The sequence below is a fragment of the Balaenoptera musculus genome, chromosome 10, assembly GCF_009873245.2.
Source record: "Balaenoptera musculus isolate JJ_BM4_2016_0621 chromosome 10, mBalMus1.pri.v3, whole genome shotgun sequence".
Lineage (NCBI taxonomy): Eukaryota > Metazoa > Chordata > Mammalia > Artiodactyla > Balaenopteridae > Balaenoptera > Balaenoptera musculus.
The window spans coordinates 76,237,192-76,263,914 of NC_045794.1; the positions used below are offsets into that span (position 1 = coordinate 76,237,192).

The 26,723-nt window shown below is 39.7% G+C and overlaps 1 pseudogene; it reads left to right on the top strand.

Moving 5' to 3' along the window:
- Positions 1–19,511: 19,511 nt before the first annotated feature.
- LOC118902802 lies at positions 19,512–26,427 on the top strand (annotated as a pseudogene).
- Positions 26,428–26,723: the final 296 nt, after the last annotated feature.

The following is a 26,723-nucleotide window of genomic DNA, read 5'->3' on the forward strand; positions in this document are numbered from 1 at the left end:
TAATAACCTTTTATCAGTAGGGGGTGCTACAAATACTTTTTCCCAGTCTTTGCTTGTCTTCCTCCATATATATAAGCATGTACATTTATGAATAGGTGGTCACCAAGGAAATCTGATACAAGAATAAGTCTAAATTAAGTGACTCCACTTTAAAAATAGGGGACTTCCTTGGTGGCACAGTGGTTAAGAATCCGTCTGCCAATGCAGGGGACACGAGTTAGATCCCTGGTCTGGGAAGATACCACGTGCCGTGGAGCAGCTAAGCCCATGCACCACAACTACTGAGCCTGCGCTCTGGAGCCCGCGAGCCACAACTACTGAAGCCCGCGCACCTAGAGCCCGTGCTCCACAACAAGAGAAGCCACCGCAACGAGAAGCCCGCACACCACAATGAAGAGTAGCCCCTGCTCGCCGCAACTAGAGAAAGCCCTCACGCAGCAACAAAGACCCAACGCAGCCAAAATAAAATAAATAAATAAATAAATAAACAAACAAATTTTAAAATAAATAAAATAAAAATAGACCAAAATGTCAAGGTAAATACATTTTAAAGTTGATTTAGTCCTTATCTTTAAAATAAAATGACAATAAGGAATTAAGGTGATTTTTAATCTGATATTAAGTTTAATTCTAAAAATTAGCTAATTTTAGAACATTCGAAGAAAATTGGTTTATTTTGATAGTGGTAAGGTATAAGTCAGATTGTATTCTAGCACTTTAAAAAGTCCTCCACAGCATAAGTGTTTTCCCACTATGATCATAAAGAGGATCTATTTTGTAAAAATATTAGAGAGTTTTATTCTTTTGCCTAAGGACCTCTATAGTAGTTGTTAACTGGTCCAACTCTTCTGGATCCTCATTTGTCAGCAACTTTGCTTATGATTCAAGCAATTCTCCAACATCGCTGTAATCATTTCACAAAATCCTGAAACATTTATAAGATTTGTAACTTCACTTAGCAATCAATTTGTTTAGAATTTGAATTGTTTATTCATTCTCTGCAACATCAGACAATAATTAGTTTATTGACATAATGGACAGAAGTAGGTATTAGTACTAATCAGGGAAGGAGTGGGGTCGTTAATATTTATTAGGGGGCATTTTTGTATGATGACAACTTTGACTTCTGCTGAAACTGAAGGGACCTGGATAATAAACTTTCTGAGAACTAACATCCTTAAGGTCAAATCTGTACTTTTATAATTTTTTTTTTCCATTATGGCTTCTGGGTTTCCTGTCTTGTTTAGAAGTTTTCCTTGGTCTGATGATAATATTTTACTATTTAGTTTTTCCAGTGGCTTTTATTGTTCTGCCTTTTACAATTAGATATTTACCCAATCTGGGATTTAACTGCAAAATATCTATGAAACTTTGTTATCTTTTATCTTTTATTCAAAGAATAAGTAATTTTCTCAATACGTTTTTGAATAAAATTTTTGATAGTAAATTTTGGATTTTATAGACCAGCAAAGTCTAAATAGTTGTGGAGTTGACATATACTTGTCAATTCTTAGTTTATCCAAGTAGGGATTTTAAAACCAGCATTATTACCATCTATAACCTCCACCATTTCACATGAATGACTCCAAGAAGTGGAATTTCAGAATTAAAATAAAATAGCTTAGAGTTATTAAAACTCCCTACCTTAATCTTATTTCTCCTCGTTTCACAGTGGATGGGTAAGAATTTGATCACAGAGTGGAATCAGTGTGGGGACCAGTAAGTGGAATCAACTACTTTAAATAATAACTGAACTCTTCGATTGGTTGAAATGCACAAACACTAATCCTTAGCTAGGGAGGCCATTGTAACCCCTGCATCTCAGAGCAGACAGATCCCCACCCATATCCCTCATCACATTGTAAAGATTCTGAAGCTCTGAGCATGACCACATTACTGCAAGAAATGAAAAGCTGAAATGGATGGGACTCGTGGGGAATCACATAGAAGGCAGTTTCAATGGAAAGCACCTAATACTCAGCACAGTTCACAAAACCCAATTATGAACAATTGGTTGTGCTGAACGAGGTCAGTCCCACCAGTCTGATGTGATGAGGAGGTCATTAGAAATCTCTAGTTGCTCAAATAAAGGAAACGGCTGAAACACAAGAACAATCAGGTATCGCTAGCATTTATTGTCGAGGATTATGTTGTTGGATGATAAATTGTTGAAAATTTGTATTTGGTGATTTTTCTGTGCCTCTATACACGTTTATATAAATTATTTCGCCCCATACCTAGGATGATTACATCAATGCAGTGATGAGATTTGAATGTCAGTTGACATGTTCCTTTGTTTATCGCTAAGTCTGGCTGTGTAAGCTACTTATTTACACAGTAGTGCTGAATAGCACTTGTAAAGCTATCATTTTATTCCTCTCGAGTTCTCTGCTATCCAAATAAAAACAAATTTCCTTAGGCATCAGTTTGGGAATGTTGCCTTTGAAATCTAATAGTAAACCGGCTGCCTCAGCATCTGTGGAGCTCAACTCATTCCATCACCTTCCATAATTATAATTCTCCATTTGGACTCTTAGAAATGTAGTGATGGGGGAAAATCGCAATGAGAAAAGAGACAACTGATCAAAGAATTCATGGTGTTACAAAAGGAATTTTTATATCTTTTCTCCTTTTCTTTTCTCAGTCTGAACAGGTGTTGCGTTTTGCAGAATAGTATGTTTTTTAAAAAGTTGCCTATAAGGTGAATTTCTATATAGCGAATCATAGTTGTCTATTGATGTCTATAAAATTAAAGGTATGTTTTTCAGGTGGAAAATATCGACTCCCCCCCGCATTAAAACTTATACATGCATCACACATGCATTTTAAAAGCAAAACCTAAAAAATTTTAAATAAAACATGAGGAATAACTCCAAGAATAAATTACAGAATGAAAACACAAAGGAACTTGAGTTGTTTTGCATTTGGAATAAGAAGCCTGAGGATTTAAAAGAAAAATAACAACAACATTGTCCTGAACAGAACATGCCAGGGGCAGAGCTGAACAGTCTTATGAAAGATATTTTTCATTCTTAACCAGAGTATGCTTGTGTGTACAAGATGACAAACTAATCAAGTGAAGAGTGAATAATTCAGCTCACCAACAGGTTGATTCGTGTTGAACTGATGCAGTGCCAAACAGTTAGTTGGGATATTTTCCCCCTTGGAACATACGTCTAAACAAATACTCTTAAAGGAAGAAAGCAGCTGAATTTCTGAGCATAGATTCCGAAAGCCTGGATTGTGTGCCTGGCTTTGTCTCTCTGGGTAAATTACTTTGAGTTTCTGAATCTCCATTTCCTGATCTGGGAGGACATGACCACCTCAAAGAGCTGTAAGGAGAAAATTAGAGAATGTGCATAAAAGTATCTGGTAAATAATATACATTCAATACAGGGCTCAGAGATGGTCCATGCACTTGTCTTTTATGGTGTATGCTGTGTATTTCACACAATTTTCCATAGTATGTTTTCTATATTAAGCTAACAGTTTACATATGATCTACAAGGAGAACCGTGATATATTCAGAAAATGAGCCTTCTCAGTGATAAGCCAAGGTGTGTCCTCAGATCAAAAAGAAAGCTTGGATACCACTAGGATAGATTCAACTACCAAATAATTTTTAATCATTCACTAATTCACTCCCCAAAACATGTACTTGTTGTCTACCCTGTGCCACACACATGCTAGGGCTGACTGGGCAGGCCTCTGTCCTCTACGCCCTTATAATCTGTTTGGGAAGAAAGGTGATATGTAACACACTTTGGTAAAATGTCATAAAGGCTATAGTAGAGGTTGGAATGAAGTATAAGAGGAAGAAATTTGTATCATTTTGAGAAGTGTCACATGGAGGCTGATATTTAACAATTTAATAAATGCTTTCATTTACGATTACAAAAATAGATTCAGCTATCATGGAATCATCTTGCTATCCCTGTAAGTGTGTGCACATGCATGCGTGCGTGCATGTGTGTGTGTGTGTGTGTTTTCATTTTTATAATTTCTTTTTTACGCTGGATAATTCAGAAGGTCTTTCTGGAAGCTTGATGTTCACTGACTTAACTCCCACATGAGCACTGATGCTAGCTTTTGTATCATACAAAAAAGACAGTAAAGGGCTTCCCTGGTGGTGCAGTGGTTAGGAGTCCGCCTGCCAATGCAGGGTTCAGGCCCTGGTCCGGGAAGGCGCCACAACTACTGCGCCTGTGCTCTAGAGCCCGTGAGCCACAACTACTGAGCCCGTGTGCCACAGCTACTGAAGCCCACGTGCCTACAGCCCGTGCTCCGCAACGGGAGAGGCCACCGCAATGAGACGCCTGCGCACTGCAATGAAAGAGCAGCCCCCGCTCGCCGCAACTGGAGGGAGCCCACGCACAGCAACGAAGACCCAACGCAACCAAAAAAAAAAAAAAGACAGTAAAGTAGCTAATGGAATCCTTTCTTTCAAATACTACTTTGATATGACTCATCTTGCTGTTTGGTCTAATAATGCAGCTCTGTGCTGACGGTACTAGTTAATTTCTACAGCTTAGAGGACTGCTTTTCAGTGCAAAGGTGAACTAAAACAGAGTATCAGCTGTGGTGTATAATCTATATATAATCTCTATTTCTATATTTTTATGGCTTGACATTCAGAATAAACCACAACTGTCAATTCCCCAGACCCCCAGATCATGATTACCTGGAATATCTGATTCTCTGAGAATTTCTAAGCTTATCTGCTTTTACACAAATTCACTTGCTAAGGAGATTTCACAAAAAGCAATTTAACTCTGGGCCTCTTAAGGGTGTGTGTGTGTGTGTGTGTGTGTGTGTGTATATATATATATATATATATATATATATATATATATATATATATATATATATGTAATGAAAGAAAGGCATTCAATTTCCAGTTTTCTCCCCTCCAGTAAAACTTCATCTGGTTTTACTTTTGATCCATGGAGATTCTAAAGGCAGTGTTCTACAGAAATGATTTTATTGTACCATCACATTGTTTGCATCTGGGCTTGCCCTGCAGCACAGGTGTGAGATCATGTATGGTATGGAGGGGCAGAGGGTAGTGGGAAGGGAAGGAGTGGGTGAATATCAGAATCGTCAGGAAGCTTTTCCAAAGTGTGCATCCCTGGTTCACCTCCCTCCTCATCTCAATCAGTCAGTTGCAGAACTAGTGATCAAATGAGCTAGAATGGCCAGGGAGTATGTTTTGCAGAGAGCACAGGGGCTTAAGCCATTCAGGTACAGACATTACACATCTTGTCAAGGATAGTGCTTACTGCGGGTGGAAGTGAAGTTCAGGAATGTGAAAGAATACCTATTAATTTGTTGGTGTGGATTTTTATCACCAAGGAAAGGTTTTAGTTACCATTTACATAAGAACCATGAACAGCCAGCCAGGAAACTTCTGAACCAACTTGAGTCGTCTTACTTAGCAGTTAATTAAAGTTCCCTTATGAATGCGAAAGACATAAGTTCACACAAATATGTTGGTAATACCTTCCATACGGGTATCTGGCCACATTGTTATAAAACTGTTGTTGAAGCTAAATCAACTGATTAAGTCAAATAAACTGGATTATTCCTTGTGCACAATCATGCAGACATGTAAAATGTAAAACTGTGATTTGCATGAAAATGTCCTTCCCAGTTGACCACTGCTATGGTTAACTGGTGCTTGTTGCTATAGGATCTTTGGAGCAGGTTTAGCAGAGGCATCTGGAAAATGTAAGGCCATGGGTGATGTAAGGGGGAAGTGGTTCACTGGCTCCCACCCCATATTGGTCAAGGGTGAACTCACGGGCATTAGCTCCCAGGTACTTTTGGATTATGCAAGCATGAGTGGCATGCTTTCCCACAAATGTCCTAAGCTAAGTATCAGAGAGTTGAGATGACGTACTGCCAGCTTGCACCTGCTAAAGCTGGTCAAAGCTTCATAGAACTAGTTATTGTATCTGTGGTTAGATAAGAGGTAGGATTGAAAGGACTTAAAATCCACATGAGAGTTGCCCAGTGCATTGAAAAATAGAACATCTTTTAAAACTAAAACAAAGCTTTTTCACAGTGCATATATTCAGTACCCAGCACAACAATGGGATGTTGAATGGAGAACCTTTAATAAATAGAAAGCATGGGAAATGCATTTACAGTAAAAAATGACAGGTCCTAAATCTGACACTTTCTGGCAGTATGAACTTAGACCAGTTACATTCAGTTTTGCTGAGCCTCAGTTTCCTGATCTCCAAAGACAGGGATAAATGATATTTTTCTCATGGGATTCTTGAATGCTAAATGAGATGCTAAATGTAGTAGCATGGTTAGCATTTCAGAAAATGGGCACTCCTAATAATAATTATTAGCATTCAATCAAAGTCAGCCCACAAGGCAACTTGGAGGGACCACGCCATGATTAGGGGCTGTAGATTTCAGTCAGCCAGGACCAGGGGAGGGAGAGAACAAAGGTGACCTCAGCTGGTGGGAACTAGTGGAAGAGCTTTTCTGGATCCTGGGGAACTTTAGATTATGCAGAACAATGAAAACCAAGTTGGGAGTTGGGAGTGTCAGAGATCACACTGAGACCAGAGGTCAAGTGTGGTGACCTCTGATCCAAAGCTAGGAAACAGAATGCTCAAAAGGTGGAAGTCAAGTCCTGTCAAGGGTCAAAGGCAGGCAAACGGTTGTGCCAGCACACATGTTGCTCCATTACAGGCCTTCCTTGTCAGGAAGCTTGCCATTGCATTTCCTGCCATGCTGAAAACAAATAGCTAACTTCCAAGGTGTGGTCAGCCAAAAGTCTGAGAGATCAAAGATACACAGTCCTGCAAATGGCCAGATTATGCAGCAGTTAACAGGAAAAGTTCTAAACAAAACATCTGTACTATGTACTTATCCCAAGAAGTTATGCCCTTTTTTCCAAAGATGTCTATAAATTAAGGAGTTCTTATTTACTATTTACAAGGTGTGACAAATTTTTCTGATTTTCTTTGAACTTCCTGTATCTTTCTGCCCTGGCCCTGTGCCTTTAAATTGGTGTTGTGACCAGAATTCAGTTAAAATAAGCTCTTTAACCTCATGCTTGTAAATGTCTTAACATGTTTTACATTGATCCACACTTCACTGATTCCAAACATCCATCCATCCATCTACACACACATCCATCTATCCGTTCATCTGTCTTAGCCCATTGGGCCTCTATAATAGAATATATAGTAAAATACAATAGACTGGGTGGCTTAAACAACAGACATTTATTTCTTATAGTTCTGGAGGCTGGGAAGTCCAAGATCAAGGTGTTGACAGATTCCATGTCTGGTGAGGGCCTGTTTCCTGGTTCACAGATGGCCATTCTCTTGATGTGTGTCTTCACATGGTGGAAGGGTCAAGGGAGCTGTCTGGGGTCTCTTTTATAAGAGTGCTAATACCAGTTATGAGGACTCTACCCTTATGACCTAAGTGTCTCCCAAACACTTACCTCCAAATACCATCACATTGGCGATTAGGTTTCAACATATGAATTTTAGGGGTACACAAGCATTCAGTCTATAGCACCATCCATCTATTCATACATTGATTTATTCATTCAACTATTCAATAATCCAATAATTTAATCATTTAACTAGAAAATATTGATTATATGCTTTCTAAATTACTGTTGCGAAGGGTTATAAGAGTGTCTGGCAAATAGTATAAAGTGCAGGGGTGCCTCATGCATTTGTCTGTTAGAGTACGCTGTATATTTTATAAATTTTCCATACTTTGGTTTCAATTTTAAGCTACTAGGTTACATGTGACATATAAGTAGGTAAGTGTGTGGTACTATCTCACTGAGGTTTTAATTTCATTTAAAGGCTAATGATGTTGAACATCTTTTCATGTGCTTAATTACTTTCTGTATACTCTCTCTGTGAAAAGTCTTGTCGTTTGCTCATTTTCTAACTGGATTATTGTTTTTTTACTATTGAGTTTTGAAAGTTCTTTATATATTCTAGATACTTGTCCTTTGGATGGGTGGTTTGCAAATATTTTCTGCCTGTCTGTATCCTGTCTTTTCATCCTCTTAATAGGATTTTTCACAGTGCAAAAAGTATGATTTTGATTAAGTCTAATTAAGTTTACATAATCAATTTTCATGGATTTTCTTTTATGGATTTTGCCTTTGATGTCAAATCTAAGAATTTTTTGCCTAGCTCTAGATCCTGAAGAATCTCTCATTGTCTTTCTAAAAGTTTTTAAGTTTTTTTTACATTTAAGTCTATGATCCATTTAGAGTCAATTTTTGCATAAGATGTAAGACAGGTTGAGGTTCAGTTTTTGTCTATGGATGTCCAGTTGCTCCAGCTCTATTTGTTGAAAATGCTATCTTTCCTTCATTAAATTGCTTTTGCACCTTTCTCAAAAATTAGTTGGGCATATTTTCGTGGATTTACTTCTGGGTTCCTTCTGTATTCTGTCCCACTGATGTATGTGTCTATCCCTCTGTCAGTACCATATATTCTGATGATTGAAGTTTATGATATGTCTTCTAATCAAGTACATGATTACTCCTACTTTATTCTTTATTTTTTTTGGCCACACCATGTGGCTTGCTGGATCTTAGTTCCCTGACCAGCTATATCTATAAAACTCTTGCTGGGATTTTATCTTTCCTAGGTTGAATCTTTTAATACATGAATATGGTATGCCTCTCCATTTAAATAGGTCTTCTTTGATTTCTTTTGTCACCATTTTGTAGTTTTTAGCATATAAGTCTTATATACATTCTATTAGATTTACACCTAAGTACATTATTTTTGATTAATTGTATATAGTATTGTATTTTTATTCTGGTGTTTATGTGTTCATTGCTAGTATGTAGAAACACAATTTTTTTTTTTTTTTGGTATGCTTTTTGAATCCTGCACCTTGAGAAACTTACCTATTAGATCTAGGAAGTTTTATTTCTTCCTTTCTGAGCTGTATGCCCTTTATTACCTGTTTAAAATGTAATTAGCTTAAATATTTCCTCATATACATTTAGAACCATATGAGACATTGTTATAATTTTTGCTCCAACCATCAAACATAATTCAGAAAACTAAAAGAAGTCTATTGTATTTAATCTTATTATTGCTAATCATGTTCTTTCTTCCTTCCCAACATTCCAGGGTCCATCTTTTATCATTTCCTTTCCATTTAGTGAATTTTCTTTAGCCATTTTTTTAAAGGAAGTTCTGCTGGTGATAAATTCTCTTAGTTTTTCTTCATCTGAGAATTTCTTGATTTCCCTTTCATTTCTAAAAGATATTTTCACTGGATATGGGATTCTGCAGTGGCAGTTCTTTAATTTCAGCACTTGAAAAATGCTGTACTACTTCCTTCTGTCATATTTCTGATGCAAAATCCACTCTTATTCAAGTTGTTTTTCCCTTGTAGGTAAGGTACTGTTTCTCTCTCACTGCTTTCAAGATTGTTCTTTGTCTTTAATATTTAGTAATTTGACTATGATGCGTCTTTAATGCAGATTTCTGTGTTTCTTTGGATTTATCCTGTTTGTGGTTAGCTCAGCTTCTTTAATCTGTAGGTTATGTCCTTTGGAAGTTTCAGCCATGGTATTTGAGCACTTCTTCAGCCCCATATTCTTTCTCCTCTCCTTCCAGGACTCCAAGGACATGATATTAGATCTTTTGGTATTAGTTTTACATGTTCCTAAGACTCTTGTTCATTTTGTTCCCAGTATATTATCTCTGTGTTCTTTATACATTTTTTTAAGAGAGAATATTATTCAAAAGTCAAAAGGTAAAATATTTCAAATCCTTCCTGATGAGTGACATTAGAAAGCCCTTTAGCCCAGGATGGATATGAATTTCAGCCCTATCACATGCTAAGCAGTAGATGGGCTTGGATCCCCTATTTTATGGAAGCAGTTGATGCAGTGAGGGTTTAAGCCACACAGCAGAGGACATATAACTATTATTACCAGTATACAAATGAGTAAGATGGGTCTTTGAAAGAGGCAGAGCAATTTGCCAAAATAACACAGCGAATTAATGGTGGAGCTACGATCTGAACCATGGGGTACCTATGATCTCCAACTACAGGATGCAGTATTGACCAAGGTGCCCAGCTGCAGCACACTGAAATCTATTGCAGGCATGCTGTGTAGGGCCATTCCTGGATGACATGGGGTTCTCTGACAGCTCACTCTGCCCTAAGAACTCCTCAAGATCCTTGCCACGCCTCTCCTAGACTTCACAGCAGTCTAAGATGCTTCCACCCAACCTCCCTCCCTCTCTCCTTCACTTAGGGTCAGACATGCATCACTGATGATGGCTCACCCAGCCTATCCCAGCTCCCTCTCCCATTTTCTCCAATACAGGCATTTCCCTTAAGAAAATCCTTGCATGTTTAATACCAGTTTGGCATCTGTTTCTGGAGGAGCTAAATTAACACAATCAGGTAATCTGATTTAAGAGCCCACGGTATTGACTACCACTCCATAAGTGGTAGAAAGAAATAAGTGCTTCTGAGGAATGATTTAAGATTCCACTGGGGAGATCAAATAAAATAATATATGCGGGAAGATTTTATAATCTCTTAAATTGACTGCAAATGCAAGTTGTCCTTATTATTTACAGTTCACACAGCATAGTTTGCCGTGGACTCTGCCTGCTCTCAGCCACTGGCCTAGGTGTGGATGATTTCCAATTTATCATATAAGCTAATGATTGCTGCTTTGTGAGAACTGCAGACTTATCACTTTAATTTTTGTAATACTTAGCATAGCCATGATTTATAAGGCATGTTAGTGACAGTACACCCTAAGTTGGTTTTTATCCAAATAAACTGGAATTTGGCAACAACTTTGTAAAAATTGATATAATGTGCACCTAGCAATGATCCCATTCATTACCATCCCAGTTATCTAAATTGTCTTTAAACAAGGGTGTGGTGAGTTTTCGGAGAACTGATAATAAACTCCACACCTGTTCTATCTGTTCCACATCAAAGGTAATTGAAAGCTTACCTGTTATTATCTGGCCTCCTCACCTGGGAAGCAAGATACTCAGTGTGAGGAGCTCTTGTTCATTTAGGCCACAAAAATGGATTTGAATAAATCACTTAGCTATCCTCAATAACTAATATAAAATGATTCTGTTATTACTGTTAAATAGACTCCTGACATTGAATCATGTCAGAATGAATTAAAGTTTACCAAAATGCCAAGAACATTAAATAGAATATTTCAAAGTGTACTTGGAACAAGAAGAAAAACATGAAAAGGATAAGCTGACTTGGGGTAGAGGGTACATGATTAATGCATGACAAAAACAATTTAAAGTTCTCCATTCCTATATGCTTTCATCTTTACCTCAAAAAGCAATAAACTGGAAAATATGGGAAATAGAAATTCAGTTTAAAGGGGAATCAAAGCCCAAGATGGATGAGCAGATAATAAGAAAGTATATCACAATTATATGAACTCAAGTCTGGATGAATTACATTCTAAGGTAGTGATAATCATGGAAAATGTTTATTATCAGATTCAGAGTTCTGCTCTAAGTGCTTGATATATACCCCCTAACTTAATCCTCACAAAAACCTAGAAAGTAGATGCTATTGTTTTCTCCATTTTTCAGATGGAAAAACTGAGGCCTGGGGAAGCTAAACAGCTTGCCCATGGCAGGGCTGGGATTTGAGCCCTGACAGTCTGACTCTAGAGCCTCCCGGTCAGCATACAGTTCACAAATCAGCAGCATTTTTATTACCTGGATGTGTGTTAGAAATGTGGAATCTCAGACCTATGGAATCAAAATCTGCATTTTAATAAGATCTCCAGGTAATTCTTACACACACTGCATTTTGAGAAGCACTACTCTAGAGACCATATTCTGCCGCTCAATCATATACTTTGCTACCTCCATCACACTAAAGACCGAATAAATGTGAATGCAGGACACTGTAAATGACCTTTTAGAAATCACAAAGTATGAGAGGGGTAGAAGGAGAGAGGTGATGAACAAACCCCATGGTTTTCAGAAAGAATGTATGAGGGAGGGGGGAATCAACAGAGTAAAATCCACTGTAATGGATAGAAATTCTTGGCAAATTCTAAATTAGAGAGCTAAAAGATGATCTCGAGGAACCAATGTGGGTTCATTAAGAAAATGTTCTGTCAAATGAACCTGATTTCCTTTTTGGATGGACATACAGATATCAGGAAAAATACCACAATTATATTACACACAAATGTCAGTATCAAGAATGAGTTTTGGTAAGTCTTTCTTATTATGCCTGTTGATAACATAAGCATAATCAGTAGCTAACTGAATAACTATATCCAAAGCAGGTTGATTAATAGATCATTGTAAATAAGCAAAAAGGTATTATTCTTTTATTCATTCAAAAAATGTTTACTGAGCATCTTCTAGGTGCTGGGGATACACTGATGAACAAGACAACATTCTGCTCTCACAAAACAACAACTAAACAAATAAAGATAATTACAGATGTTAAATAAAAATAAAACATACACATTAGCTAGAGTGAGAAGAGGAATATTTCTTAGGTGTTGACATTTGACCCAAGACCTGACTATTAAAGGGGAAGCAGCCACGAGGGGATCTGATGTAAGAGCATTCTAGACCAAAGGACTAGCAATATATGAAGGCCTGGGACTGGCCATGAGCTTGGCATGTTGAAAGAATAAGGCAGATAAAGTCTGCAAGGCCAGGTCAGTGCAGTCTTGAAGACCATAGTAAGTGTAAGGGAATTCACTGGAGCATTTTAATTTGGAGCATGATGTGATCTGATTTATGATTTTAAAAGATCAAAGACTGCCATGTGGGGAAATGGATTACAATGGGGGAAAAAGGGGGACTCTTGTTCTTGATTCAGGTCTCATCATCTTTACTGGAAATTTAGATGAAAACTCTGCAAGGATATAAGATTTCATGACTAAATTTGTACATACAGCTTAGCTAAGGTCTTCTGTGGTAGGTTATGGATTCCCAATGAAATGAGCAGTCCTGAAGTAGCTTCCAAAATTAGCCAATGAAATGTAAAATATTAGAAACACAAAGTTCTGAGCTTAGCTTAAAAAAGAAAGTCCCATAGGTTCAGTAAGGGTTGAGAGAGACCTGGTTTAGCTGAGTTTGCAGGGAAAAGGTAAATTTTACTTAACTTTTTGGCCAATTTGAGACAGCATATACTGGTTTTCAAAATCCTAATGGAGTTTTAGGTTACATGGAAAGACTTAGGTAATGATTCTTAAATTTGAGTAAGTATCAGAACCATTTGAGAAATGAAGCACAGGCACAAACACACAAGTGTGCTAGGCTGTTTTGGCTTGTGTAATGTTCTGATGATAGTTTGTGGTGCCCCAGAACTGCAACCAAGAGAGTAAGTCCACAATGTCTGTCATACTGGAAACATACATCACAGATCCAACAGTCATGTCTCAAGGAGGTCAGTGGTATTGGAGAAGTAGATGTTGCGGGTTACAGAGAAGATGTATGGCTTTCAAGAGTGGAGATATTCAAAACCCTTGGAGATTTTTAGATAGGGATGTTCCATGCACAATAAACTGATATTATGATGTCTTAGTGAATCAAATACATTTGTTGGTACAATTAGTAATATTCTATGGTTGAGGGTCTAAAAATACAAAGACATAGGAATTCAGTGCAAAATAAAAATTTTCAGTGCCCATTGTGGAACCCTGAGGGTAAAGATTTTTTTTTTTTAATGTTCTAAAAATCCAGTGAGAGAGATGGACATGGGGGATGATAACAGAGATATCCACAGTCTTATAGGGGATAGTAGAGAGGCACAGTCCTTGTTCCATCTGGGAGTTCACAAGAGATTCCCTGGAAGAGATAACGCTTTAGCTGAGTATTAAAGATGAGTCAGACATAATTAGCCTGTGAAGAAGGGTGGGATGAGTGTTCCAGACTGAAGAAATAACTCCCACAGAGGCATGGGGCTGGAAGCAGCAGGGCACATGTGGGGAATTAAAAGGGTATTACAAGAGGAGAAAGGGAAAGGGGCAGTTATTGGGAGAAAACACTGGAGAAGGATGTCAAAGAGGGCCTGAATAAGTAGTTTAGTGTTTAGTTCTGTAAATGATGGGGAGATTTAAAAGATTTTAAGTATTTTAGAGATTATTCAGCAGCTATGTAGTCTTAAATGAGTTAAGACAAGAGGCAGAGAGAGTAGTTACAAGCAAATCAGGATGACTCTAAGAGCTTGGGTTACAGTAATAGTGGTAGGAATGAAAAGAAAGAGATACATTGGAAAAAACACTTTTCAGAATATGAAATCAGCACAATTTGGTGATAAATTAAATGTGCATGCATGAGGGTGGGTGGAGATGGAGAAGCTAAGGGTAACTAATTCCAGTGACTGGTGAAGTGTGGTGCCACTAACAGAGTCAAGAAAGAAAACAGAAGAGCAAGTTTGGGGTGAGTTCAGTTTTGGACATGTTGTTTGAGGTGTCTATTCTACATGCAGGTTGAGAGGTCCAGGCTGAAGCTCAGATGAGAGTATGGGGCTCAGAAGAGGGATATGGATTGGAGGTCATCAACTATAGGTGGTAGTTGAATCCATGAGACTGGAGAAGGTTACTCAGGGGCAGTGGGGAGAGGCCTGGTGAAATTAGTGCACCCACACCTTCCAAATGGATGTCAGATGCCAAGCTAGGGCAAAGTCATAATGGACTCAAGCTGGTTGGGTCTACATAGGGGAGATTGTCATAACATGCTCCCTGCTCAGAGGCTCAAGAAATTGGTTTAGGGAAACGGCAAGTTGCTCAAACACTAAGGAAAATAAATAAAATACCTAGTCCAAAAGACTGAGCCAGTTACTTCAGGAAATCCCTGAGCTCTATCTCTCAGAGATGTAGTTGACTCATGCTTTTATTTACCTTTCATTGGTCCTTGTTTCATTAAATTATAATGAGATAGGTGGGAAGGTACATGCCCTTTCTCAATGGTGAACGATTTGTCATGGACAGAGTCTGACAACTTGCCCATAGACAGTAAACTGAGAAGCCTCTCCAGACCCAGATCATTAGGAAGGACTTTCCAGGTGCCAAGCAGTTGCTGCTTCTGTTGCTTGTTTCAAGCCCTTAGAAAAGTGCAAATTATCCCAAAAGCCACTGGGCAAATGCCATCTTGCCTGCAGGAGTAGCCTAACTCTGGAGAAGCATCACTTAGGAGACATCAAATTCCCTGAGCTTGTCCACACATGACAGCTTGTGAGGGCCCCTAAGGAAATCAAGGTTATTGAAGAAAATATCACTGGTTGGCATGCAGGTGTGTCTTTCTCACCTCCTATGCCTTTTGCTACTAAGCAGATGGTGCTGTGGCACCTGTTAGGAGCCTGGGCCTAATTCAAGAGCCTGCCTTTGCTTTCACTGAAGCTACCGAATTTGAGGGGACCTGGGGAGAATTAATATATCTCAGTATTCCTCTAACATCTTTTCCCTGTGTGATACATCCATTCTCACCTGCTGTCTTCATATTGTACTCCTTTCATCCCTCTGTCTCATATTGAAAGCCTGCTGTGCTGGAATACTGCCTCTATCATTCTTAACAGGTTGCACACAACATCAGAGTTTGCAAATGGCAATGCCCTGCTAGTGGAAATCTTTTCCTAAGGCCTCCTTCCCAAATGTTCCAGGCCAGCAGGGGTTAACTAGAGTCTTGCCCGTGAGCCTGTCTCTGGGAAGCTGACTTGTTCCTACTTGTCTGGCTTGGAACTTCTGCAGCCTGTTTCAACAACACCTTTTTTAGTTGAGCAAGGTTCATGGGATAACTGTGAGGGTCATTGCTAGGGAGAAAGTCAAAGCAAAAGGAGCAATTAGATGATTAAATTGAAAGATGTTCTTTACTAAACAATTCACCACAGTTCCCAAAGATATTTACACTCTGCCTCTTTTCCAAATTCACTTACAGATCCTCTCCTGCCCTTCGAGCAATTATTCCCCTCAATTCAAGTGTCTGGAAGGAGGCTGGATAGAAAGCAAGGCTCGATTCCTGACTAGAGCTGCTGGATTCTTCAACTACTGGCCTCACCTCCAAAAGAATCTTAATAGTCCAATTTAAAGACTTGTCATTAGGTAAAAACCCAATTTTAGCACCTTTATTTATGAGGCAGAAATTCTTTGTACTTTGTTGGTCTAGATTTACAGATAGATAGATAGATAGATAGATAGATAGATAGACAGACAGATAGAGTAATGGTTACTTTTGAGTGTCAACTTGGCTGGCTCATGGTGCCCAGATATTTGGTCAAACATTATTCTGGATGTTTCTGTGAAGGTGTTTTTTGTATGAGATTAGCCTTTAAATCAGTGGACTTCAAGTAAAGCAGACTGCCCCTCCACAATGTGGGTAGTCCTCATCCAATCAGTTGAAGGCCTTCATGGAAGAAAGACTGACGTACCCTGAACAAGCAGCCAGCAGACTGCCTTTGAACTAGAACTGCAACTTTTCCCTGAGTTCCCAGCCTGCTGGCTTACCCCATCAGATTTTGAACTCTCCAAGCTTCCATAATCACATGAGCCAATTCACTAAGATACATCTCTTTTCCTCTTTCTTTGTACACATCCTGCTTGTTGGGTTTCTCTGGAGAACGCTGACTATATAGATAGACAGATAGACAGACAGACAGATACACACATACATACATACATACACAGATAGATAGATGATAGTTAATACACTTTATAAGTATTGCCATAACAAGATTCCCCCAGATAGACAGATAGATAGCAGGACACACGGGTGGAGGGATGGGATGGAAGGTTTTGGGATAAGTTATCTTTTGAGCGTAGACTCAAGGAAAGCCCTGCTTCCTCCCTGTAGATGAAGCTAGGGTTCAATGGGAATAGACATTTGTTTTACGGTTTAAACGATTCATTGTTTTCCCTTCAGTTCTTGTAAGAACACACTGAGTACCTCAGATAAGCCATTCCAGCCCAGCACTGCAGGAGTCCCTGATTGAGGAATATGAACCAAACCCCCTTCAAAAGAAATTATCTCCCTGCCTTTCTGGGACACAATAGCCTGACTTTAACCACTCGCCTTTTTTGGCCTCCGTATATCTGTTTGAATAATTATTATTCATCTCCTGGGCCTGTCACAGAATTCCAGCTGTAAATAGCGCTCATCATCACCCCCATCACCACAGCTGGTAATGAAGAGAAATGTGTTGGCTAATAAGGAGAGCGGCCACCATTACAGTAATGAAGAAAAATGGACAGAAATGCCGCAGGAATGGCACCTCCACAATTTCCTGGTGTAATTGGCACGAGGTAATTGCTTTTTTATCCTCCCTGGCTTCACCTCTGCAAACTACTTCCAAATTCCTTACATTCATCACAAAATAGACAATTGAAAGTAGTGTAATAAACTAAAAAGGCAAAGGAGCTCAGCTTTGTGGTACCAGTCTTAAAAGAAGGAAAAGAAGGAAACATTTACAGGATTAATAAAAAGGAAAATAGGAGGAGGGTGGGGGATCATTCCTTTGTTGTTATTTTTGTCATTAGAGACCAAGCCTTCTTTCAACCACATACAAAGACAGGCTCCAACAGGAATAACTCTGAATATGTTCTAAACACATATGTTGCGGCCACTACTGCCACTTAAAAGGTTCCCACTCACATGCAGTAAAATGAAACATGAGGCAGGCCTACTTTCATTCTTCCTGCTGATAAATCCAGGCCTAAGAGCAGCATAGAAATTAGGTCTGCATTTTTTTGGTATCTCATGTACCAAAATGAACCTTGTTTGGGCAACTTGTGTAAAGCATGTCATTTTTCTGGTTTGCCCATTTTCAGTGCTTTGCTCTGGTTGGGGCTATTCTGGGTACAGTCCTTGGAAAGATTCTTAAGCTCAGGATTTTACAAAACCATTAAGAGAATTAAGAACAATGTCTAAACCCCATGAAAAGAATCACGTTCAATTAGTAAAGTTAACTTAGGTATTTTTTATTCTTTTAGAAATACATCTACAAATTCTTTGATATTCCTCTCTTTCCCTTAAGTGTGAATATAGTGAGTGTGGGCTCGATATAGTGACTTGCTTCCAGGGACTAGATTACAGCAGAAGTGATGGTGTGTCACTTCCAATTAGGTTATAAAAAGATGCAGCAAAGGTGAAAATAACCCAAATGTCCCTTCACACGTGAATGGATAAACAAGACGTGTATATACATGCAGTGGAATATTATTCAGCCATAAAGAGGAATGAAATTCTGATACATGCTACAACATGAACGAATCTTGAAAACATTGTGCTAAGTGAATAAGCCAGACACAGAGGGACAAATATTATATGATTCCACTTATATGAAGTACCTAGGATAGACAAATTCATAAAGCAGAAAGTAGAACTGAGATGAACAGAGGTTGGGAGTTAGGCGGATGAAGAATTATCGTTTAATGGGTATACGGGGCTTCTGTTTGGGACGATGAAAAGGTCTGGAAATGGATAGTGGTGATGGCTGCACAACAACTGAATGCACTTAATGTCACTGAATTATACACTTAAAAATGGTTAAAATGATAAACCTATGTTATATATTTTTTACCAAAATAAAAAGGACCCCCCAAAAGACTGCACCTTCTGTGTTGAGTGTTCTGCCTCTCTCTCTTTCCGTCTCTTGGACCACTCACTCTGGGAGAAGCCGGCTACTATGTCTTGAGGATACCAAGGCAGCGCTATGGAGATGCCCACATGGCAAACAACTAAAATTTCTGGACAACACTAGTGAGAAATTGGCGACTCCAGTGAGCAAGCCTTCTTGGAAACATCCTCCAGGCCCATCCCAGTCTACAGATGATGCAGCCCTAGCTGATATCTTGACCATAACCTCAAAGGAGACTCTGAGCTAGAACCACCCAGCTAAGTCACTCTGGGATTTCTGACTCTCAGAAACTGCGAGATAATAAATGGTGGTTGTTTTAAGCCACAAAATCTTGGGGTAATTTGTTACACAGCAATAGATATTGAGGACAGTATAACTATATATGCACAAATTTACAACAATATTGAATGAGATAAATTCACAATAATATTAGGTGATAATAATCATCTAAAACAAGCTTCTGCTTCTTTCTACAAAGCAATTGGGGGAATGTTAGCTACTGAGGTTAACAAAAATGTCTATGTCCTGATGCCATTCCTTCTCAGGTTCCATATTGTTCCCTCTCCCACATTTGTCTGTGTGGGAATGGGTATTTTTATTTCAACTGCGTTCTTGGTCTCTGTCTGCAGTAATTCAAAATGCATAGTTCAAGTGCAGAATCTGTATTTCAACTCTAAATCTAGCACTCCAGATACTACTTGGTTACTGCAAAGACACACACTAACTGGGAACTCCACAAACTAACCCCCACTATCTGTTTTCTTCTCTCTCTCACTCTTCTTAAATTCTATCTTTATTCCAGTGATGATGAAAGCAATTTTTATATAGCTCTGGAGTTCGTAATTACAATAACTATCACCAGAAAAGGTCTTCGCCACTCACCAATGTCTCTTATAGACTGGATGTGGGTCGTCTACAAGCAGCATATAGGAGGTAAGACCTGGGAAACTGGTTGACCCAGGAATAGTGTTACCTATCCGACCTTTTGAGGACTCACTCATTTATTGGGGGATTACCCAAGAAAAAGCAAAAAAACCAAGCAGAGGTGGCAGGTCACGAGGCAAACAGGAGAAGGATAGGAGGAGACTTCAACAGAGGATCAGTATGGAATAAAGTTAACAAAGATGGAATAGGAAACATGTTATGCCATAAAGTCAGGCATCTAAACAATTAATCCATAAACTCTATGTGACAGGGCATTACTTTGATTGAGTTTGGGCCAGATTCTTAAAGGAGTCAAATTAGGCTAGGAATAAGAAGGACTGATCTCATAAAGATTCCATTCTCTTTCTCTCCCTTGCAAACACCACGTGTACATAAGTCATTACATGTTGGCATCATAGGTTCCTTTAAATATTTGTAAAGTAGCATAAAGTAGGAGGCAGAAGATAAGGACCCTAGGCACTCTTAGAAGATAACCAGATAACTTCAGATATGGCTTTAGTCTCTCCAGGCCTCTGTGTCATCTGTAAAATGAGGTCATTCTACCCATGACGTTTGGACTGGACCAAACGATATACTGAAATTCCTTCTAACTCTAAAATCTACAATTCTATGGGTTAAATTCTGATGCCCATACACTCCTCCATAAGGTATTCCTAGGGAATCATCCTAGCATGGCTACCTGGACAATTCAAACAGTTTCTCCATCTCCATATTACACATCCTCCAACTCAGAACAGAAGCACAGTTTGTACCCTCAACTCAACATCTCAGTTTTTACCCTGAAAATTCAAGAAATACGAACGGTTTAAGAGTAAACAGTGGGGATTGTGAGCACCTATAGTCAGAGATTTATTTCCAGGGAAGTTCTTACCTTAGATGAAAGGTGGCACTCCAAGGGGTGAAAACTTGGCTGAAGGTCCCATTCGATCAATATGGTAAGCCTGGAACTCAGCCTAGGGCAACAAGAGAATGAAACTTGAAACTCAGTTCGGGATATATACAAAGATGGTGCAAAGCTACGAAGAAATTCCAGAGGCCAAACTATGTCAACTTCATTCTAAACCTGGTGGGAAATGAGTTTAGCTGGTGCTCGGAACATGTTCTGGGGAAGTGAAACAGCAAGTGATCGCTTTTTTCTTTTTATTTTGAGTTTTACCATTTCTCGTCAGATGGAAGAATCCTTGTACCTGAGTTCTCAACCAGTCAATGAAAATCTGCTGGTAAATCTCGAAGCCTGATCTCATAGAGCAGAAGTCAGTGGCCTGGGGGTTGACAGTCTCCCCAGGGAGGAATGAAACATCTGCTGGAAACTCCCCATCCCCATCCCTTGACCTTAAAGCTCTAGAGAAAAGGAAAAGCGGCTTCTCTTGACAAAAAGATTGGGAATCCCTGTTGCTATGTCTTACTGCTTCTTTAAGGCTTCCATGGAAATGAAAGATGTTCTCAAGCAAAGATAGGTCAAATCTATTAACAGAGCGGGCGAGGCATTTCCCTCCTGAAAACTGTGGAATAACAGAAAAGAACCTTTTCTGACAAAATGAGTATTTTTGTTTGTTTGATTTCATTTCACATTTATTTATTGAACAGTAGGGAGAAATAATTTGAATATGAAAATAGCTAGTTATTAGAAGAAGAGGGAATAATTTCAAACATGGAGCCCCCTGTAGTTTATACATCATGTAAACTTGCTGCTCCATCCCTCAGCCTTTCCCATCTCCCTTCAGCAATCCTGTTTCCATTCTCTCAGCTCCCAGAGAATCACCAAGAAGCTGAGTTCCAGTAGCACTAGCCTAATACACGTTTGATTCTTTTCTCCAGCTGCCAAATGGACCATCTTCCCAGAACTCTTCCCATCATTAGAGGGGAGAAGACGAGTTGAGCAAGTCTTTCTCCAAACTATAGCCACATTTTTATATTAATCTGACACCTGTCATCTGCTTTATTTCCAGGAAGTTCTTCTTAGCGGGAAGGTGGCACTCCAAGGGGTTAAAACTTGGCTGAATGTCTATAAGAATTCATTAGATAATATCCAAAAAGCCCTCCAGAGGGCCTTGCTAAATACAACCAAAGATGGTGCAGTGATTTCCTAAACCCAAGACTTCAGGTTTACTTTTGATGTTCCCTGGATACTAGCAGTGTTTGGCTATATAGAGGAAGGAGAAATATTAACCAATTTTCATTCCAGCTGACCTTTTACAGAGACAAGAAGTAATTTTGCTTGAATTCTCCATTTCAGTCTAGGACAGTAACAGCCGGGCAGGGATTTTGCCCAACACTTTGTGAGGTTTACGCCCAACTGCGTTTGTCAGATTGGCATTTTATATTAAAACAATAGAGCACTGTTATTAAGACACCATACTGCTACAACTTTAGGAAGTTCCTAAACCAAGAAACTTTCTCTGGACCACTAGAGTCTCCATGACTGTAAAGGTCTGATGTGTTTCAAGAATCCATTTCAGCCCAGGAGGTTATAGTAGAATGAGCAGGAATCAGACTGTCTATATTTGAAGGTTAACCCTACCACTTGCTTACAAATGCTGTGATCTTCAGGAATTCCCTAGCTGTCCAGTGGTTAGGACTTGGCACTTTCCCTGCCTGGGCCCGGGGTTCAATCCCTGGTCAGGGAATTAACCTCCCACAAGCCACGTGATGCAGCCAAAAATAAATAAAATAAAATAAAAATAAATAAAATTAAAAAAAATAAATAAATAAAACAAATGATGTGATTTTGGAGACAGCAGATCACAGGGGTTAAGAATACAGGCTTTGGAGCCAGACTGCTTGGGTTGGAACCTTGATTCCACCATTTACTTGTTGGATGATCTTAAGGAAGTTCTTCAAACCTCTGGGCCTCAGTGTCATCATTTGTGAAATGGGGCTGTTAATGGCATCTCCAAATGTCGGGGGAAGAATGAAATAAGTTGATGCATGTAGATGCTTCAAGCAATGTCTGGCAAACAGTATCAATAAAAGTTAGCTATCATGATTGCTATTATTCTTTCCAATTTTTCAGCATTTCATCCAATGCTGGGCAAAATCAACAAAGAAAGGGAGCTAACCAAGGAGAACTCTGGGGAAAATGTTGAATTTGGCAAAACTGGGAATCAGGCAGAACTTATTCTTTGGCACTCTCTCCATTTTTCTCTCTCCTGTTAATGTCCAGGCTCCTTATATAACACTGTACCCAAGCTGTAGATTTTCTTTCTGCTCTCCTCCATACCCACCCTTCACCAATCAACTTTTACCCACACTAGCTCCATTCCTTTAGGACTTCACTCTGAACTAGGTGATAATATAAAAAGTAAAAAATCAAATCTGGTTTAAGATAGTAATGAATGCTGGTAAGTTAATGTTATGCTTTCTGGATGTCACATTTGCATTTTACAAAATGAAGATTGCCTTATTACCAGGAAGAGTGACCAAAACTGAGAACTTCAGTTAATGTGCAAGGCAGGTAAGGGTAATAATTCTGGGCAGGTTGACCATTGGTTTTCTTTGACTCACAGATAAGCTGCTACTTCCATAACCCATAGAGCTTGTCCTAAAGTTAACTGTTTAATATAAAGCAGCATAGACAGACTCCTAGGCGAAAGCAGAACACATTGTGTTTAAACACAGCATTATTAGGTTGACAGGCATGGCATCGAGGCCGCGGTGTTACTGGTCCCACAGCTCCCAGGGCTGCTGTCAACAAGTCACGAAAAATTGGACCAGCCAAAATTTTCAGTCACGTCTGATTTTCCTGAAGATGCAGATACACCTGCTGAAAACGTTCCAAACAGAGAAAAACCAAAATTGCAGAACAGAGCGAGCCGATGGAGGAAAATGGCAAAGGCCCAGCGTTGGCTTCTATCCCCCATTATTATAGCCCTGGGATAGGCAGCATTCTGAATTCAACAAAGGGGCCGAGGGTAAGGGGATTTGAGTTCTAGATCCATCTCTGCCATTAACTGATTGTGTCTTTAAGCAAGTTGAGTCACTTTATTTTGGAGGGTCGTATTTGCAAAACTAGGGGAGAGACAGGCTCAAGAGCACTATTCCTTCATTCTTCCGAGTCAGAGGCCCCAGGGGATTCCGGGGAGCCCCTAAAGCCCTGCAGAGCAACTTAAATGCCTCTACAGACAGGCAGTGGAACGCAACAGGGCTTCCTGATTAAAAAAAAAAAAAAAACCATAACGAAATTAAGATGCTGAGAAGATTAATCTGGGGGAGAGGAAAGTAATATGGAATAAGGCAGAGAGTAGCAAGATTGGACAGGATCACCAGCTAGATGGTAAAATAACTAGAATAGTAAAAAATACAGTCAAATAAGATAGGGTAGGCAAATGAATCTCAGCACTGGCTGCACCCTAAGGAGCTTTTAATAAATTCAGATGCCTAGGCTCTATCCCTGAGTAGTTATATGGAACTTTCTGGGTCTAGGGTCTAAGCTTCAGTATGAGGTAAAAAGCCCCCCGTGTAATCCTCATGTTCAGTCAGTGGTAAAAACCACCAAGGGTAGACTATGCTGGTTTTTAAGAACCAAAAGGAAGAGTTGTATGTAAGAGACTTCTGAAGATGACCTGAGAGGATTGACAACAGATTAGACGGAGAGATAAACATCTGGAAAGACTCCCAGACAACTTAGATCTCAAACAAGGGTGCTTAAGAGAAGGAAGAGGGGCTTCCTTGGTGGCGCAGTGGTTGAGAATCTGCCTGCCAATGCAGAGGACACGGGTTCAAGCCCTGGTCTGGGAGGATCCCACATGCCGCAGAGCAGCTGGGCCCGTGAGCCACAATTACTGAGCCTGCGCGTCTGGAGCCTGTGCTCCGCAACAAGAGAGACCGCGACAGTGAGAGGCCCGCGCACTGCGATGAAGAGTGGCCCCCGCTCACCACAACTAGAGAAAGCCCTTGCACAGAAACGAAGACCCAACACAGCCAAAAATAAATAAAATAAAATTAAAAAAAAAAAAAAGAGAAGGAAGAGGTCATGGTACCTTGGTAAAGTGGAAATGGTTTGGAGGGAAGGTGAGTTTGAACTGAAGTGGATAGCAGGATATCTGAGTGATTCCATCTTTCTACAGTATTCAAAGTAATGAGCAGCACCGTATCTTTTCTGACAAGAAAATTTAACTTCGAATTGACCACTCTAGCTATTATCAAAAGCCCAGCTGAAACAAAGTGGCAGTACAAGAGTGATGCACTAAGAGAAGGGTACCTTATATTTCTTCAGCGTTTGTTTGTCTTTTTTTTTTTTTTGGCTTAACTTCTTTGGGAGGGATATAAGTACTTTGCATGTTTACAAAAGCTATGAACCTAATTCCCAGAAAAAAAAAAATACCATTAGAAAAAAACATGGAGCCCAGGTTAAGAATCTCTTTTTTAGATAGGGACTAAAGGGCTCACTAAGCCAAACAAAATTTTTGGTTTTGTTATTGTTACTATTATAGCTGTTATTTTAAGATGAAGAACTACAGACCGAAGAGAAATATAAGCAGAGAAAAAGAGATAATAAGGAAAGAGATGTGTTTTATTAGACAGCTTTTTCCTAACAATGAGGTCACTGCCAAGTGTCCAGAGAAAGCATTATTTTTCCTAAATGCTTTGGAGCATTTCATGTCTTCTCCCTGTTCTTTGTTCTTTGATTAAAATGCTGATGTATTATGTGCACCTGTCCTTAGCTTTGTCGTTAAAACATCCTGGCAACCACAAGAAAACATGCCAGCTTGTGATAATTATCTGCATTTTTAATAATGCCTAGCATTTCCTACAAATAGGATTTCAGCATCTAGAACTCTGGATTTGGAAAATGAAACAGCTTTTGTTAGTTCTAATAGAAAAAGGCAGCTTGATTTCCAATGCTCTGTTTTAATCTGCGTTTTACCAGCGGGTGATTTTATTGAAAGTGAAATCCATATTCGTGTTTAGCTTTAGCATCTCAACTCTAAAATGGAAAAATCACAGCTTCAGTAACAGAATTGAGAATGAGGTCCTGGCATCTTTCTTAAAAGGAATTTGGATAAGGCTTCTCAGTAAATACTCACAAATTACTTACGCTGTATGTCTAAACACACACAAACAGGTTTAGAAAACCTGGCTGAATTGAAATGAAATAATTAGATATGAAAACAATAACCTGGGCTTCTTTGCCAGATTCTTATCAACATGGACCATACTTGCTCTAAGGCAATAAAGGGGGTGGGGGTCAAGGTCATGATCAGGAAGGAATTCAAGTGCCCAAACTCTTTTCATCTTCATGAAAAAGTTTTGTGCTTTCCCAGGCTACCTAGAGAGGGGTCAATAAGGCACTGTTCTGGGTTCCCTTTGTGACTTAAAGGGAAACGTTCATAGTGTCGGGAGCCCTTGATGACCTGCAAATGAAAAAGGAGGATGTCCTCAAATTCCTTGCAGCAGGAACCCACTTAGGTGGCACCAACCTTGACTACCAAATGGAACAGTACATCTGTGAAAGGAAAAGTGATGGTGTCACCTCATACACCTACAGAGAACCTGGGAGAAGCCTCCCCTGGCGGCTCGCGCCCGTGGTTGCCATTGGAAACCAGGCTGACTTCAGTGTCATATCCTCCAGGGATACTGGCCAGTGAGCTGTGCTGAAGTTTGCTGCTGCCGCTTCTACTGGTGGCCGCTTCTCTTCTGGGAACTTCCCTAACTCTATCCAGGCCACCTTCCTGGAGCTGCGACTTCCGGCGGTTACTGATCCAGGTCTGATCTCAGAACCGTGTTATGTTAAACCGCCTGCCATCACTGTGTCACAGTGACTCTTCTCTGCGCTGTGTGGACATCGCCATCCCCAGCAGCAACAGGGGAGCTCCCGCAGTGGGTCTGCGGTGGCGGATGTGGGCCGGGGGGTGAGGATGGGGTTGGCGTTCTGCGTATGCGTGGCACCAGCTGCCGCGAGCGTCTGGGTGAGGTCAGCCTGCTGTCTACTCTGCAGAGATGCTGAAGACGCTGAAAAGCTAGCATGGACTACTGCTGGAAAGGCTGTGACCCAGGAGGAGGTTCTGACTTCAGCAGTGAAAGGGAATTCATTTCCAAAGTTTCCCCTCTCCTTGATGCCTAAAATTACGTGGTTCACAACAAAGACTCACATGAGTCTACTTCATTTGAAGTAGGGCAGAAATGGCTTAGAAATATTAGCCTCTTGCTAA